Source organism: Dromaius novaehollandiae, chromosome 16 (assembly GCF_036370855.1).
Source record: "Dromaius novaehollandiae isolate bDroNov1 chromosome 16, bDroNov1.hap1, whole genome shotgun sequence".
Classification (NCBI taxonomy): domain Eukaryota; kingdom Metazoa; phylum Chordata; class Aves; order Casuariiformes; family Dromaiidae; genus Dromaius; species Dromaius novaehollandiae.
In genome coordinates this window covers 9,909,395-9,924,714 of record NC_088113.1, presented here as the reverse complement: position 1 = coordinate 9,924,714, position 15,320 = coordinate 9,909,395, and positions in this window count along the sequence as shown.

Genomic DNA, 15,320 nt, shown 5'->3' with positions numbered 1-15,320 from the left:
AGAGACACCTCGGGGGTGTGAGGGGCCGCTCCCCAGGGCTGGACCACCAGCTAAAACCATTTTATTGGCTCTGTCAGATGATATTGAGTGCGAGAGCGGGGTGGTGATGGGCAAAGGGGACGACCTGATACTAGGCTCCTGCGTGTGGCAGAAATCCCTGCTTGGCTTACAATATTTTCCTTCTGCTCCGGCTTTCCTCGAATCCATAAACAAGAGAAAAAGCCCCAGCGAGCACTCAGAGAAATTATTAAAAATAATTAAAATAAAATAAAATAAATGCTAAGAGATTGAAAAAACAAACTTCGGCAGCACGAGCTGCAGCCTCCCGCGCCGCCTCCGCCGAGGCGCCCTGCCGAGGCAGCCCCAGACCCGCGGCCGGTTTGCGCGGGGGCTCCCTACGAGCAAGTGAGATGGTTTCCAGCTGGTCGTAGCTGCTACAGGCAACTCTGGAGGGATTTTGTCCTGTCCTGGCTGAAACGGTGCTGCAGCCCCAGCAAAGATGAGCTGCTCTGCTTGCTTTCCCCCGTGGGCCTGTGCACGCTGGCAGTGAGGGGCAACACGCGCACAGGGCAGCGGCTCCCCGTTCACCGGGGCACGTGGGCCCCCCGGGGCCGTTGCTGATGCCCCAGCCGCCTCCTCCTTCCCGACCCGACGCTGAACGGGCTCCATCGAAGCCTGAGCACTGAGAGTCCGGGAGCAACCGGGAAGGAGAATTAGGGGGATTTGCCCTAAGCTGCTGTTAGCGGCAGCCGCAGCACTCCCCAAACGCTGCTGTTTGCAGGCGGGAGAGCGAGGCTCCATCGCGGTCCTTTGCACCGGGCCACACGGCCAAGTGCCTGCCAGGAGAGCAGCTCCTTTTCCAGGGGGCTGGAGGAGGCAGGAGCAGGATGCTGCTGCAGCCGGGAACGCGCAACACCAGGGCGTAAATCAGCAGAAGCGTGGTGATGGAGCCAGGTCGGCCCTGGCCCCGCAGGAGCAACAGCGGGAAGGAACCGCTGATGATTTTGTCCGCTGCCTCCCCTCCCGGCTGTCCCGGAGGTGCACTTTCCTCCCGCTCTGGAGCTGGGGTGAAACAGGCTCTTGACTATGTTTGCAACTCCAAGTATCGGGTTCGGTTTCCTCTAATCGCAGGAGCTTGGTTCACTCTCCTAGTTCATAAATATTCAAGCGCCAGATACTTGAAAAAGTGGCTGCGAATCCCCCGGCCGCCCCTGTTTCAGCCTGCAGAGCCCGGCCCGGGGACCCGCCGGGCCCGTCAGCCCTTCCCTCGCCCAGCGCCCGCCGCTCCTCCAGCCACGAGATGCACAGGGGCCGCGGGAGCCGCCCGGCCGACCCAGCCCGGCGGCAGTGAACACGCGAGCAGCCGAAGGCAGCGGCTCACGACCAGCTGCTCCGCCGAAACGCGCCCCTCCGGCCGCGGCACGTGGTACCCGCCGACCCGCGGGAGTCACGCGTGCTTCCCGAGTCCTCTCCGACGCAGGGTTACGGATCCGCAGGGCGCGTGCCCGGCCCGCGGGAGGTTCCCCGCACAGCGGCCGCACGCCTGCTCGCTCCATCGCTCCCCGCGGCCGAGCGCTGGTCGGGGGCCAGCATACCTGCACCGCTGGGCGCCGGCCAAACGCGCAGGAGCTCCGGGCTGTTTCACACCCCCTCTGTGATGGCTTATCCAGGGCTGCAGAGACATCAGCGGTGGAAAAAAAAAAAGGGGGGGAAAAAATCCCACATTACAGAGAGCTCCCTTTCCAGCAGCGAAGTTGGGGCTGCAGAGCGGCAGCAGCGTGCATCGCCCGTGCGAGCTCAGGGTTGGGGGGCTCACGGCTCCCAGCCCGGCGGGGTCTGGCGATGCACAGCAGGAGGCTGCCTCCAGCACAGGGCCAGGAGCGCATCAGCTCCACGGCCCCCCGCGGCCCCCTGCTTCCCTATCCCGTTAGCCCCCCCAGGGGGGCTGCACAGTTCTGCAAACCTCGACTTCTGTTTAATTTTCTAGTTTCTTGCCAAAATCACTCCAGAGCATGTCAGCATGCTGTCGTCTCAGGAATCTCATTTCAGAGAGCCTCTCTCTCTCTCTGTGTCTCTTTTTTTCCTTTAGATACAAACCAGAGACAGATATATTTTATTGGGTGTGAGGGCAGGGCTACCACGCATCCGGCCTTCCTCTGTTTCCACCCCAAAAATGATGTTGGAGTGGAATTTGAGGACTTTGGCCATTTACTTGGGATATCTTGGATATGCTGCACACAGAGGCCATCTGAGCGCACGTACTTCTATCCAGGAAATCCCCGACAAATCTATGACAACCCAGCATGGAAATGATGGGACAAACACAAAGAGCTCCATAACGCAACTTTGGGGGCCGTGCGGGCTGCCAACAAGCAGGACGGCTTGGAAGAGTCCTGCGCGGTCGGGGGATCCCCCGGGAGCCCTTGGGGCTGGGTACGTGGCCAAGCGGCCGCAGACGTACTGCGCGAGGGGAACGCTTGTGCTCTCCTCTCGCTCGTTACTTTGAGAACTGAAACGAGGAGGCGCCGACACTGCTCCTTACTAGGGCGCCTGGGAGCTGTTTGCACACGCACGCTCTCAGGGCATCCTCCTCTCTCTGCTGTTGCCCCCAAATCTACTCAGCTGACACCAAAACCCATTGCACATTCTTCCCCTTCTTATTCCAAGTGACTGCGCAGACCCCAGGAGCCCTTTACCTGCCTGACCTTAGGGCACATTGCTTTTTCTTTCGGGATGGATAGCAACACACAAGTCCTGGCCTGGATTCCTATGCCCAGCTGGTGCCCCTTTCAGCCCCCTCCGGCCCTCTGCACCCCAGACCCACAGGAAAACAGGGATTTCCCATCTCCCGGTCCCCCATGCATCCGGATGGCTGGTGTTGCAGCGTGCAAGCACAGCCAGGAAGCACCACACCACGCTGCCTTCAGTCAGCAAGCAGCGCACCTTGCCCTGCACCCTCCCAGGGACAGGGACCCAGGCGCAGCCCTGCCTTCAAGAGGCCCCGGAAACAGGGATGACCATCAGAGCCTGACACCTCACGGGAACCCACTGGCTGCTTCAGAGGACAGGATTGCACACGCTGGCCAAAACCCGACCCTGGCAGCAGCTTTCTTCCAACCGGGGAAGTCCCTGGGCTGCACTGATGGCTTGAATGCAGCAGAGGTCAGTGCCCTGCAGTGCCAAGGACTCTCCCCAGCACTTTTTTGTGCCATGCTGTCCCACCACTGCTCAGGGCAGAGCTCAGGACCAGGACCCTCAAGCCCAGCAAGATGAGGGTCGAGCCTGCCAGTCCAGGCTCCCTCAAGGAGGGAGGCTGCGCCCAGCCAGCACAAGCTCACCCTGCTCCAGCCCTCCCTCTTGAGCTGTGGGCTTGCAGCAGGGCGCTCCTTGGGCGATAAATAACCAGCTCCCCTTGCTGACTGATGCCAGCGAGCCGCCAGACCTCCACGTGCCATGAGCCCTGCAGCCCTGGTGCAGCCTGCCTTGCAGACCTCATGTCATTCCTCCTTTCTGCAACATTTGGCCCTGCAAGCAAAAATAATCTCCGTAGGTCACTGAAGGATTAAAACTCCCTCTTGGTCTTTTGAACTGTCCACCTGCAGCATCACAAAACAGGTTTCTGAGCCAGGAGCTCTCGACAGATGTGCCAGACTTGCCTAGAAAGGGCCATGAGAGCCAGTGAGCCGTGGTGCCCCTGCGATGGAGGCACAGCACCGAGGGGCTCTGGACCCAACTGCCCTTCTGTGTTGTCCACCCCCATGCAGGGAGCGCTGCTCCACAGAGCTGTTCCTGCTGCCACGGCCAGGGGCGAGTGCGAGCTCCTGGCAGAGCTCAGCTGCGGGGCAAAGTGGAGGGGCCCAGAACACAGTTGAGGCCTCTGATTGTGCCTGTGACAGCTCAGGAGTAGCTTTTCCCCCTTCTTTTAAGTTTGAAGTTTCTTCTTATGATATTTTGCTGCCTACATCATGTGAGGCAGATGTTATGAGGAGCATTTTGGAGGAAATGCCTATTGTACTCAGTCCAGCATCCTGCAAGTGATGTGGGCACTGGACCTCATCCCTGCCAGGTGCAGCCCCAAGTTTTCTCCCCAGAATAAAGGGGGGAGCTGAGGCGGTGTATCCCTTCTGCACAGCACTCAGCCAGCACGCAGCACCCCTACCCCTGCTGTCAGCCTTTCAGCCCAGCTGCCCAACCTCACATCTTCACATTTGCAGCATTGGCCAAAGATGCTCCAAGCAGGACCGTAGGGTCCCAAGGGACAGGGCAGAGGGGACCCTCTCCCAGGCAAGTCAGGAGTCCCTGAGCACTGTTCCATACAGAGCGCAGCCTTGCAAGTGTGCAGAAATTTAAGAGTTTAAAGTCTAAAGGGAGAACTTGTCTCAGACACACCCTCCATGATCCTTTTCCATCTTAACTCACATCAAATCACCACTGGACATTTATTGTTTCTGGGCATGCTCCAGTTCCTCCATGAGATAGAAATCAGAGGCTCCCCTCTCCTTTTTCTCCCACTGTCCCCAGATGCAGCCCCATCCCCCAGAGCCTCCAATACAACCCTCGAGCCCTGTGAGCTGGGCAGAATCAAGCCACAGAAGGGCGAGGGGGCTGCCAAGTGCTTAAGGGCAAGGAGAGGGAATCGCTGGGCAGCCAGTTCAAGCCAAGGAGCTCATTTCCAGATGGTGGAAATGAGGGTAACTGGTGCAGGAAGGGCTGGCTGGGAGCAGAGCACTGGAATCTAGGGAGAATTGCTCTGAGATGCAGATATTGCATATGCCAGAGGCGTGAAGAAAGGGCTGCTCACCCAACCAGAGGGGAGCTCTGCACTAGGTGAGATGGAGGAGGTGAGGAGGTTCTGGCACATGATGGGTTTGCTCTTTGTACCAGGATTCCTGCCAACCAGTGGTCAGTGCTCTCTCCCACAATTTCAGAGCTGCTGCAGTCTCAGGATAAGGTTTCCAATACAAATACTTGGAGGTTTTTGCTCCAAATTTATGTTCCAAGACTAATTTCTCAACATTCATTTAGGGAGTCTGCCTTTCTGCGGGTGTAAATTGGTGTACCTCTGCTGACTTGGAGAGAACAGTGCTGATTTGTATCAGCTGAGATTCCGACCCCAAATTTGCAGTTTGCACAAAAGCTTCTGCCAATAATATTGTTATTTAAAGTATTCACAGAAAGTGAACCCATGAGGCATGTGAACAGGGTCCAAACAAATCTAATTAAAGCTTTCATCCAGAAAGTTCTTCCTTGTTATAGAACAAGAATCCTTACATTAATACGTGTCCTTACTTCACTGGGGCTAAAAAGCCCAGTTTAGAGGCCCAGGGTAACTGATACTTGTACCTGTCCAGAGCCAGGCTGGGCACTGACAGACCACCTGGGCATTTGTCTCTGAACCTGTCCTCGCTCCAGGGATGCCTCTGTTCCCTGCTGCATCTCCCATCTTTACAGTATCTTTTTAGATAGCTCTTGGCTTTAAAAAGAAACTCAGAGCTTAATTCAGACCAGTCTGACTCGGCTGCAGTAAAGCAAACACACATGCTGCTGGCTGAACTAGTCTAGTGAAACATCTAAAGCAAATGTCCTGGCAGGGCCTGAAGGGAAGAAGCCATGGGAGGACTGGGAAGCCGTCCGCCCCCACCGCGCTGATGGCATCGCTCCTCAGAGGCACCTGGCCACGCAGGAGTTCAAGGTGCAGCCCAGCATCTCCTGGCAGAGGCCATGGCCAGCTTCTGGCTTCCATCAAGCAGGCTGTGATCTCAAGCCAGCCAGATACTGGGAGGCATAGCAGGAGCCTGAGGTGCCACCAACTTGCAAAAATGTGGAGGAGCTGATCCGGGTGCCTTATGGTATGGGGCTGCTTGCTCTGCCGGCAGACAGCCAAACTAGTGCTTAGGATACTTGCACATGAATTCATGCCTTTTCTTTGGGCAGATTGTGTCATTTTAGTCACTCTGACCACTTGATCAGCACAAACTGTCATGGTTTCCAACCTCACCAAGAAAAGTGCTTTTGTGCTACAGAAACAGGAGAATAGATAGATGGTCAAACCAAAGAACAACCCCCCAAAAGAGACTGACATGTTTAGGTGCCATCTTACCTCAGAGGCTTCAGATGAAGGCACAAAGGGCGCTGCCTCTCAGTTTGATGGTCTGGAGGGATCATGCCTTGGAGACCTGAGACCCTGGTCCATCATGCATGCCCGCGTAGCATTGAGGGGGCACGAGGGATTCAGACCTGGAGAAACAAGACAGTATTATGCATGCCATGGCTGTGCCCAGGCACATGGGCCCCAGCCCCCTCTATGCGAGGCCATTCCTCCCCTGCACCACACTCGAAGCATGAGGATGGACAGGAGCACGGGGTCCTGCAGCTGCTCCTTCTGGACACTGAAAAACACCCTGTGGACTGCAGCTGGCCTGGCAACACACATGGGGCAGTGAGGGGGAAATGCCATCTCTCTTGCCTGGGAGGCCACGTGCCCAGACCAGGAGCCACGGCTCTCGCTGCATTTCAGCAGACCTGCCAGCCTGGCCATGCAGTGGCAGAGACACCTGCAAGTCAAGCTCTAAGTCAGCAATCTGGGAGCAAGGCTGCTGTGCTGCTGAGGAGCTAATGGGAGAGAGCCAGTAAATCTACCCAGGAAAAGCTAATCCAGTCCCTGCAGCAGTATTTCAGAAGGCTCTGCTGTTACCCACATATTCCCCAGGAAACTAGCTGCAGAAACACAGACACATGGCCAGAGCAGACAACGTCCATGACAAGCATCATTGTTTTATGGCCTCGGAATCCAAACTATTAATGGCACCAGCACATGAAACCTCTCCCCTTTCAGCACCCTGCACAGCCACCTCACCTGCTAACCCTACCAGCACTGCTGAGAGACGAAACGCCACTAGTAAACTTGCTGGCAGATGAAATATTTCTCCTCTGGCTTGGAAAAGAGATGCCCTTCCTTCTCCCAGTGCTACTGTTGTCAGGCACTGCAGCTAGAACAGGCCACGAGCTCAGCAAGGGATGGGCTGTGGCTGTGCTGTACTCAGGAGGACTGGGGCACGCAGCAAGGGCAGGGAGAGCCTGGGCTGCAGGAGCTGCAATCCCTCTCAGTCCCGGTGAGCACTCAGGGCTGTTCCCTCAAATGCAGAGTCTGATGCCAGTGCCCAGGAGTGGCACTGGGGCTGGGAGGCAGCCCAGGGCTCAGCTTCCCACCCTGACAAATGCTTTCCAGAGCTTGCTCTCCCTCCTTGAGAAGAGACCCTTTTCCCTATTGATTGTCCTTTCCATATCACTTGCTTTCCAGATCCTCCACTTTCCCTTCAGACACAGGCAGTTCCTCCTTGGGAGCCACTGGAGCTGTTCCTGTGCTGCTCTTGCAAAGTTGCCCCTTTGCAGTTACAGGTCCTGCTGTGCCTTGCAGTGCGCTAGGGAGGCACTGGCCCTGGGGCCACCCACCAGCCCATGCCACACAGGTTGGGAACAGCCACAGCACAGCAGCAAAGGGGGCACCCATACGGGTCCTGCCAGCCAAGGAGCTCAGCACTGCAGTCGACACACAGGGAAGCACGACCACAGCTTGGGGACCGGATCTGCCAACAGGGTATGGGCATGCATTTTAAGGAGCTGGGCATTTTCCTGAAAGACCATTACTAGAAGCTGCTCAGAAGGGTCCTTTGCTTCTACTTTTCCCAGCTGCAGAAACCACATGCTTCCTGCTGCTGGCATGATTTTCATGTCACAGCACTGGGGCCATCTGTGGAGAATGCTATATTGGCGCATCTTAGGGTCACAAAGTGGGAGCCATACACCAGGTTTCCAGGAGGGATCTCTGCGGGTATTTGCACCTGCTGAAACCCAAGATTAGAGGAAGGTAGTTCTTTGCTAATCTATTCCCTTTTCTTCTCATTTCCTCTATTCCTTTTTTTCCTGCCTTTCTCTCCCTTGTTTTGCTGACATTAAGCAGGGACCAATCCAACACTTGTGTTTCTTCCCTACAACTCCTCCCAGAAGCCAAAAAACCCAAACCATCTTAATTTCTTCTGCCATCACAAAGCCCTTGCTTTCCTGCAGGATTCTGACAAGATGGCCCTGCAGGCGCTTTCCAAGACAGCAGAAACTTCAGACAATGGCAAGAATGTGTAGAATTTGTCCTATTCTGTTCCATTACCCTTCAGTGACCTTCAGAGAGCTTTAGACAGGCAACATCTTCCCTCACTCCCCAGCTTGTGCCCCACTGTGCCCCAGGACAGCCTCCTGGCAAACCAGGTCAGGTGCCTGCTGGAGAACAAGGCACAAAAATGGAAAAAGGGAGGGAAAAGGAAAAAGGGGTCCCATCAGGTACAGCCCCTGCCTGCAGGCAGTCCCCTCCTCAGCAGCAGGCAGTCTACATGGGCAAGCCCTGCCTCTGCCTGGCCCAGGGCTCCATGGGGGTCCTTTCAAGATGCACCAAGATGGACATTTCTGACTAGTTGCAGGTGGGAGCCACTCCTGGACCTTCTCCTGGGCCACAAATTCTCAACATCTCTTCAAGCATGCAAAGCTCCCAAGGGAGCCTGGTTTTTCAAGAGGACTCCTAAGTTTTAGGTTTTCATTTGTTGTATTCTCCTGGGAGGTTGTGCCCACAGCATGATTGGAGCAATCCAGCCTACCAGGAAGCAGGTCTGTGGTTTGCTTCACCACCATGCCCTCCTGCTGGGACAGGGGCACTGGAGGCCATGTCACCTTCTCTCCTGGTCCTGTGATCTGAGCTGAAAGGGAGCAAGGTGTCCCAGGAGGTCTGTGGTATTGGCTGTTCACCTGGAAGGTCAGCATGGTGGCAGTGGGCTGGGAGGGGAGACGTGAGGTGTAGGGCAGGAACTGGCATCCTTGCTGGCCATCCTGGGAGGGAGCAGAGAGGACAACCAGGCAAAGGAAAATGGACTGAGTCTTCTTCTGGCCCAGAGTGGTGATCCTCTCCATTGCAGACGAAGGCACCTCAGAGCTGTGAGGGAGCCCTGCACTGCCACTATGTACCACATCAATCCAGCAAGGCCGAGCATCCTACCGGGCCCGGGCCCCTCCAGAGAAGCAGGAAGCACAGCAGGACATGTGCACCACTGTTTGCTCTAAGTGTATTTTACAAGGGAGGGGGAACAGATGAAATGAAAGAGCAGAAGAGCTGTAAACAAGCTAATTTGAGCATCTCCCTGGGGCCTTGTCAAGTCAGCTTCAGCTACAGTCAGCACCTCATGTCAACCGGAGATCAGCCAGGCCAGGCTGCCCTGAGGGACTGGTGTGCTAATAGCTTTCAGGTGCCTTGGCCTTGGAGCAGGAGAGCATGAAGAGCATGCACTCTCCCTCCTTCCCCACCCCAGACACTCATCCCTCCTGCAGTTGCCTCAGCTGGTTCCTGGCTTTGCTCTCAAACATACCTTGCACCAGGTGATGCTAATTTCTATGCTGCCCAGCATGGATTTCTAAGAAACAGTTTTTACCACAGTGGAAAAATGCTCTCACCCCAAAATTAAAGTTAGACCAGGGCCAAAAGCAAATAAAAGTGCATGAAAAGAGCCTGTTGAAATCAACCAAGCTTATTATTCAATTTTCAGAGATCATTTCCTGCCCAGGTCTCCTCTTCCTTACTCCCCCCCCGCCCCCCCTTTCCCACTTGAGTTCAGTCCTCCTTCTGAGCCAGCAACCCACCTGCTTCTAAACCAAAAGCCCCTGTGCCACATTTCCCAGAAGAAATGAAGGATTCAGTACAAAAAAATTGAAGGTCAGGATGGAGCCATGCCAGGGTTGCAGAACACAGCTCCAGCTGGGAAGGGACTTCCTGAAAATGGTCCATCCTTCCCAGTGACAATTCTCAGATGTCCTAGAGATGATACGCTGACCTTCGCTTGCCAAGAGGAGGGGAGGAGGAGTCCCAGCTACGGCTGGGACCCACTGCGCAAAAGTTAGAGGCAGTGGCAATCCCAAATGGCAACCAGGAAAAAAGTGAGCAGCTCGTTTGCAAGTGTGAATGAGCAGAAATAGGCAAGCACCAGGCCACCGTGACAACGTGGGCCACTGACACATCAGGCAGGCAACAAAACAAAGAGCCAGTGACAAACCCAGCAAGCCACCATACAGCCAGCAGCAGATGTATTCAATTAGCCCAAGAGCCAGTATCCAACCAAACACCAACCTAGCCAGCAAAAAATAGACAATAGACTACTTGTTTCATCAAACAGCTGAGTTAATAGCAAAAACGTGCAGAGAGTACGCAAGCAGCCAAAAACCCACACCAGCCACTCAATAAGTCAATTAACCAAAGACCCACATAATCAGCCGCTTAAGTAGAGCCAAACAAATAACTCACAATGAGTTATTTATCAGATGAATTTAGCTTCTAGTTTTGCTTGGGCCATCTCTGTGAGATGTCAAATCCCTGCAATTGATTTTCAATTAATCTTTTTCACTTGTTTACTCTGTGCATGGATAGCCAAAAATTAACATTTGAACTGCACTCATTAGCTGTGATTGCCCAGGGAGATTACATGTTCCTCACTCTAGTTTCAGAGAAGAGCTCAGTTTTGCCAGTGAACCTCAGTCCCTGAGATACTCAAAGAAGGTGCACACAGCTGAGGAGGACTAGTACTAGCCACAGCCCTTCCCTGTTCACCTCCTTGCCCCCAAGACCATTATTAGGCAGCCAGGACACGGTGATCGTGTTAGTCAATGAGCAAGCTCGACAGACTGGGAAGGAAACACTTACCTGGCTAAATATGCCAGCAATCGCCAAGCTGTTCCACTAAATAGCTCTCCAGGAAGGACAGTGATGCTGCTCCAGCAGTACTGGGAAATTGGAGGATTTGGGTTCAGTGCCACAAGGTCTGGCCCCACTTCCAGGGATTTTCTGCCTGGCTGCAGGGAAGTCACCGAGGTCATGGCTCCACAGGCAGGTGAGGACATCTGGGCTTCACGACCAAGGCCCCTTGCTCAGGGCATTCCCAGTCCCTGCCTGGGGTACCACAACACATTCAGCCAGGCCAAGAGGCCTCCCCAAACCAGGGCCTGCCGGCAGACCTCAACTCCTTACTTAATGAGGTGGTATTTAACGTGAGAAGTGTCCCCACTCCATGGCTGCAGAGCAGGGTTGCAGCCCAGCCAGCTCCCTGCCCAGGTGCCTCCCTGTAAGCACTCTGCTCTTTCTGGCAGCCCCAGGACATAGCAGATGTCCCATTGCATCTGGATGCTCTGGGTACCACCAGAGCATTATAATAAAAGCAGCAGCACACCAAAAAATGACCACCTAAGTAGCAAACCCCCAATTACATAGCACCAGTAAGTGAAAAGTTTTGGCACAACAGTAGGCATATAATTGCCATACAGTTTATAAGATGGCAGAGGCTTTTAAGATGCACATTCCTTTATCCATCTAGCTTGCAGAAAGGCATGGCCACCAGGAGAAAATATAACATCCTCTGCAGCCCTCCCAAGGGAAGCATTGATGCAGCAGCTGGCCCAACACTGAGCCTGGCAGGCCACACACTGCAATATAAAGTACGACTGGGAGCTTGGAGGAGAGGCTACATTCCTCATCACCATGGAGCAAGACCTCTTTTTGGTGCAGAAATGCCTCCCTCCCCTGCCCCCCATGATGTCTTTTCCACCTGCTGTCAGTAGACCACGCACCTCATTGCACAGACAGTCGGACATGAGCCAGGCAAAGCCCTTGCTCCTGGGGAGCCACACCACAGCCAAATTTGGCCCATGCCATGGGCTGCAATGCACTGCAAAGAGCCAGACACTCACTTCATGCCACAGCTCTATGGAGGATGGAGAAGGTAGCATTTCTGGCCTTCTTCATCCCAGACTGGTTAAGAAAAATGGCACAGGCTGGCTGGGCTAGTGCCGAGCACGGCCCCACACAGCTATGGGAGCTTTATATTCCTCTCCTCCCGGCGCTGCCGTGAGCACTCTGCGCACAGCCCTGGCCAGGGAGGAGGCATGTGCTGCTGTCTCCGTGCTGCCAAACCACATTGTCAACTGCTTTTCTGCTGCCTGTGAATCTTAATCCCACAGGCAATATATAACCAGCGGGAACAACACCATCTCTGAAGTGCAAAGTGGAATATCAGAGGAGCACTACTATCTCCTGCCTCTCCGAGAGGCAGTTGCAGGGACTGTCAGAGATTAGTACTAATGGTACTTAGCTCTCTTTGGCAGCCAGCCAAATCAAATGATCCTTATGTGCCCTCACGTCCTAACAAATTGCATCCGATCTCTCACCCAGCTCCTCAAGCATGGAGCAGGGAGCTTCACAGGCCAACGCTCATGTAGCAGCACAGCTCTGGCCTTGCTGCTTTTGCACTTGGAGGGCTGCACAAAATGTCACCACCCTCGTTACCCACATGGAGCAGGGCTGTGTTTTTAATCTACACAGCATGTCTTGCAGTTCCCACTGCACATTTGGTTTTGAGCTTCACTAAGAGAATTGACCTCTTGAAAGTCAAGCTCGGCTGCAAGCATAAGGCTTCAGGATCGAGACCAAACAAAACCACTGATTTCACATTATTTCAATGCAAAACTATAAATCACTCAGGCTTGGCTTGACTCTAGGCCAAAGCTCAGCTGAAAGGTTCATGAACCTTAAGGAATCTTTTGACAAGCTTGATCTGAGATTCAAATTTGTAACAAAATCCCAAAACCAGTTAAGTGTTGCTAGTTTTGTGTAATTTCACGTTTTGTTGTGAACATTTCATGCGGCTCTGGGGAACTAGTTACACCAGCATAAACCCAGTTACTTCTTAAAGTCGATAGAATTGGCCTGGATTTATGCTGGTGTAAGAAAAAAAAAGTCAACCCAGCCCAGAAAAAGGGTTATTTTTATTCCTTGGCTTCTGTTTTGCTAGAATCCACCCAATAAAAGTTCCCAGCCTCAGTCCAGACTGTAGAAATGCAAATGCCAGTAGAGCATAAACTTCAGCATATGTCTGGAGGAATTCATGTAAATCAACAGGGTTACTCCATCTGTGCAAAACTGCTCCATCTCATGCTTGAACTGATCAAGCTAAATAAAAACCAAAGGGAACCCAGGAGCCATCCGCTGCTGGGGTCAGGCCTCCTCCCAGAGCTCCCTCCTCCATTTCAAGTTTGTCAGTACCTTTACAGGTTTCACTGAAAAGGGCCATTTTCTGGGCTGCTATCCTAAGTGAGGACTGTTGCTGAATGGCACTATGCCCCAGACTGACCACAGGGATGGATTTTCAGAGAGCCCTGAGCCAGCAGGCTTCCCGCTGCCCCTGGCAGTGCTGTGCTCTTGGGAGGCCACATCACAGCTACTCCAGCTGCTTTTGTGCAGAGCCCCAGCTCTGACAAGGCAAACTGAGCCTGTGCTCTGGAAGGAAAGTGCTGAGGGCTCAGGGGATGCAGTTCTCCACCCTCGCTCTAACTACATAGCATGATAGCAGCAGTGGTGGGTCAGTTTCAAATTGCTCCGCATGGGAGGAGGATTGGTGGGAGCTGCCAGAACAAAGCCCATTTAGCTCCCTTCTACCCCATGAGGAGACCCTAGCTCAGCAGGTCCAGCTGGACACCTGTCCTTTGGGGTAGGGCGACTCTGCTCCCTGGCCTCCTGCTTGCACCACCACAGGGAGAAATCACAGGGCCTAAAGCCTTGTGCACGAAGGGAGCAGAGCACAGCAGGCCAGGTGGAGACCTCCATTCCTCTGTGGTAACATCAGCCCCTTTCAACAGAGCCGCTCCGGATGCACGCTAGAGCAGCATTTGGCCTGGCACCAGTTACTCTTCGTTCATATGCCAAGCGCTTCCCGCAGTAAGACAAACAGCAGGAATTCCCTGTGTTTGCTTATTTTGAAAAGTTTCTTATTGCAAAGGTTAAAGACCTGGCAGGAAGCTGGAGCTGTTTATTTACCCGTGGGCTTGCAGCAGCCCCAGAGGTGTAATACAAGGAAGCACTCATCTGCCTGCTCCCCATCTGCACCCAAGCTGAGCCCTTCCCTCCCCCAAAGCTGGCAGACAACTCTCCTTTCACAGCTCATTTTAGTACCCAGAAAGCCACTGGCTGCCCTAGACTAAGCTCAGCCTGCCAGATCCTTTGCCCTTTTCTAATGCCACACCTGCTCCTGAATGCCAAGGCACTTTCACAGACCCTCCACACACTGGGAAGTGAGTTTCCTATAAGACAGCCTGGCCATTTCTTTAGCAGTCATTATCTTCTCACTGGCACTGCCAAGAAGATAATTAGGCTCTCTGCCTTCCCTGCAAGGCTCTTCAGCTGTATTAAAAGGAAAATTCCTCACTCCCTGACAGCATCTTGCTGATCATCCAGTGCAGATGCATCGAGGGCTGACCATTTGTCTACACAGGAAAACCCATCAAGTTGCTACCCCATATACAGAATGGCTCTAGGTCTAATCATGCCTGTCACAGAGGCATTGAGGTGTGATCAGTGTGACTTGCTGAGGGGGACTTGGGGATGCTTGTTGCACCATCTCAGACAGGATCCCTCCACCCTGGGCAGGCCTGGAGCTGGGTTTTGCAGGGGTCTCCAGCGGTAACTGTGCTGTGTACAGGGCCAGTTCCCACAAACACTGGGTTATCACGTGCCTGTGTTTCCTCAGATTTGTTCTTTACGTTCCTGGCGATACTGCCAGGGTGGATGGCCTGACATGGGCATAGCTCTCTCTTCACATCAGGGGCATTGGCCCCACACCAGATTCTCAAAGCAGCCACAAGCAGTAGCACTTATCTCCTGTCCATTCCGGGACTTTTCTTTGGGAAAGCAGGAGAAGACCTGCTAGACTAAAGATGGGCTCCTAAAACCTGGATGCAGACTTGGGCTCTACAGGAGCTTGGCTCTACACTTTCAGTCATTGTCAAGCAGAAAGAAATCTTAAGGATAAGGAGTATCCATGTTAGCTATTTGTATTCATATTAGAGCTTCTAGTAAAAAACACAACAGTGAAAAAACATTAGCTTTCATCCTGCCAGACAGGGAAGCCCTGGAAAAAGATGAGTGGCCAGGAAAGAAGTCAGGATGTTGCCAAGGAGCAGCAAGTATGAGGCTGTCCCACAGGCAGAAGAATGAGCCAGAAGCTGAGGGTGACCCCAGGACAGGCAGTGCCTGCACCCTGCATCTCACAGGGGCTGAATGTGGTGGGCACAGCCAGATGTTGTTAGTGGGACCCATCAAGAGCCCCAGACAAAGCAAGCAATGAACCAAGTCCAGAGTCCTTCCAGGAAGCCATGAATAAAAGCAGAAGGTGTCAGAGAGGACTGGAGATGAGCTACAACTTGCCTGTGAGAGGTGCATCCAGGGGAACAAGCTGCCTATGGCA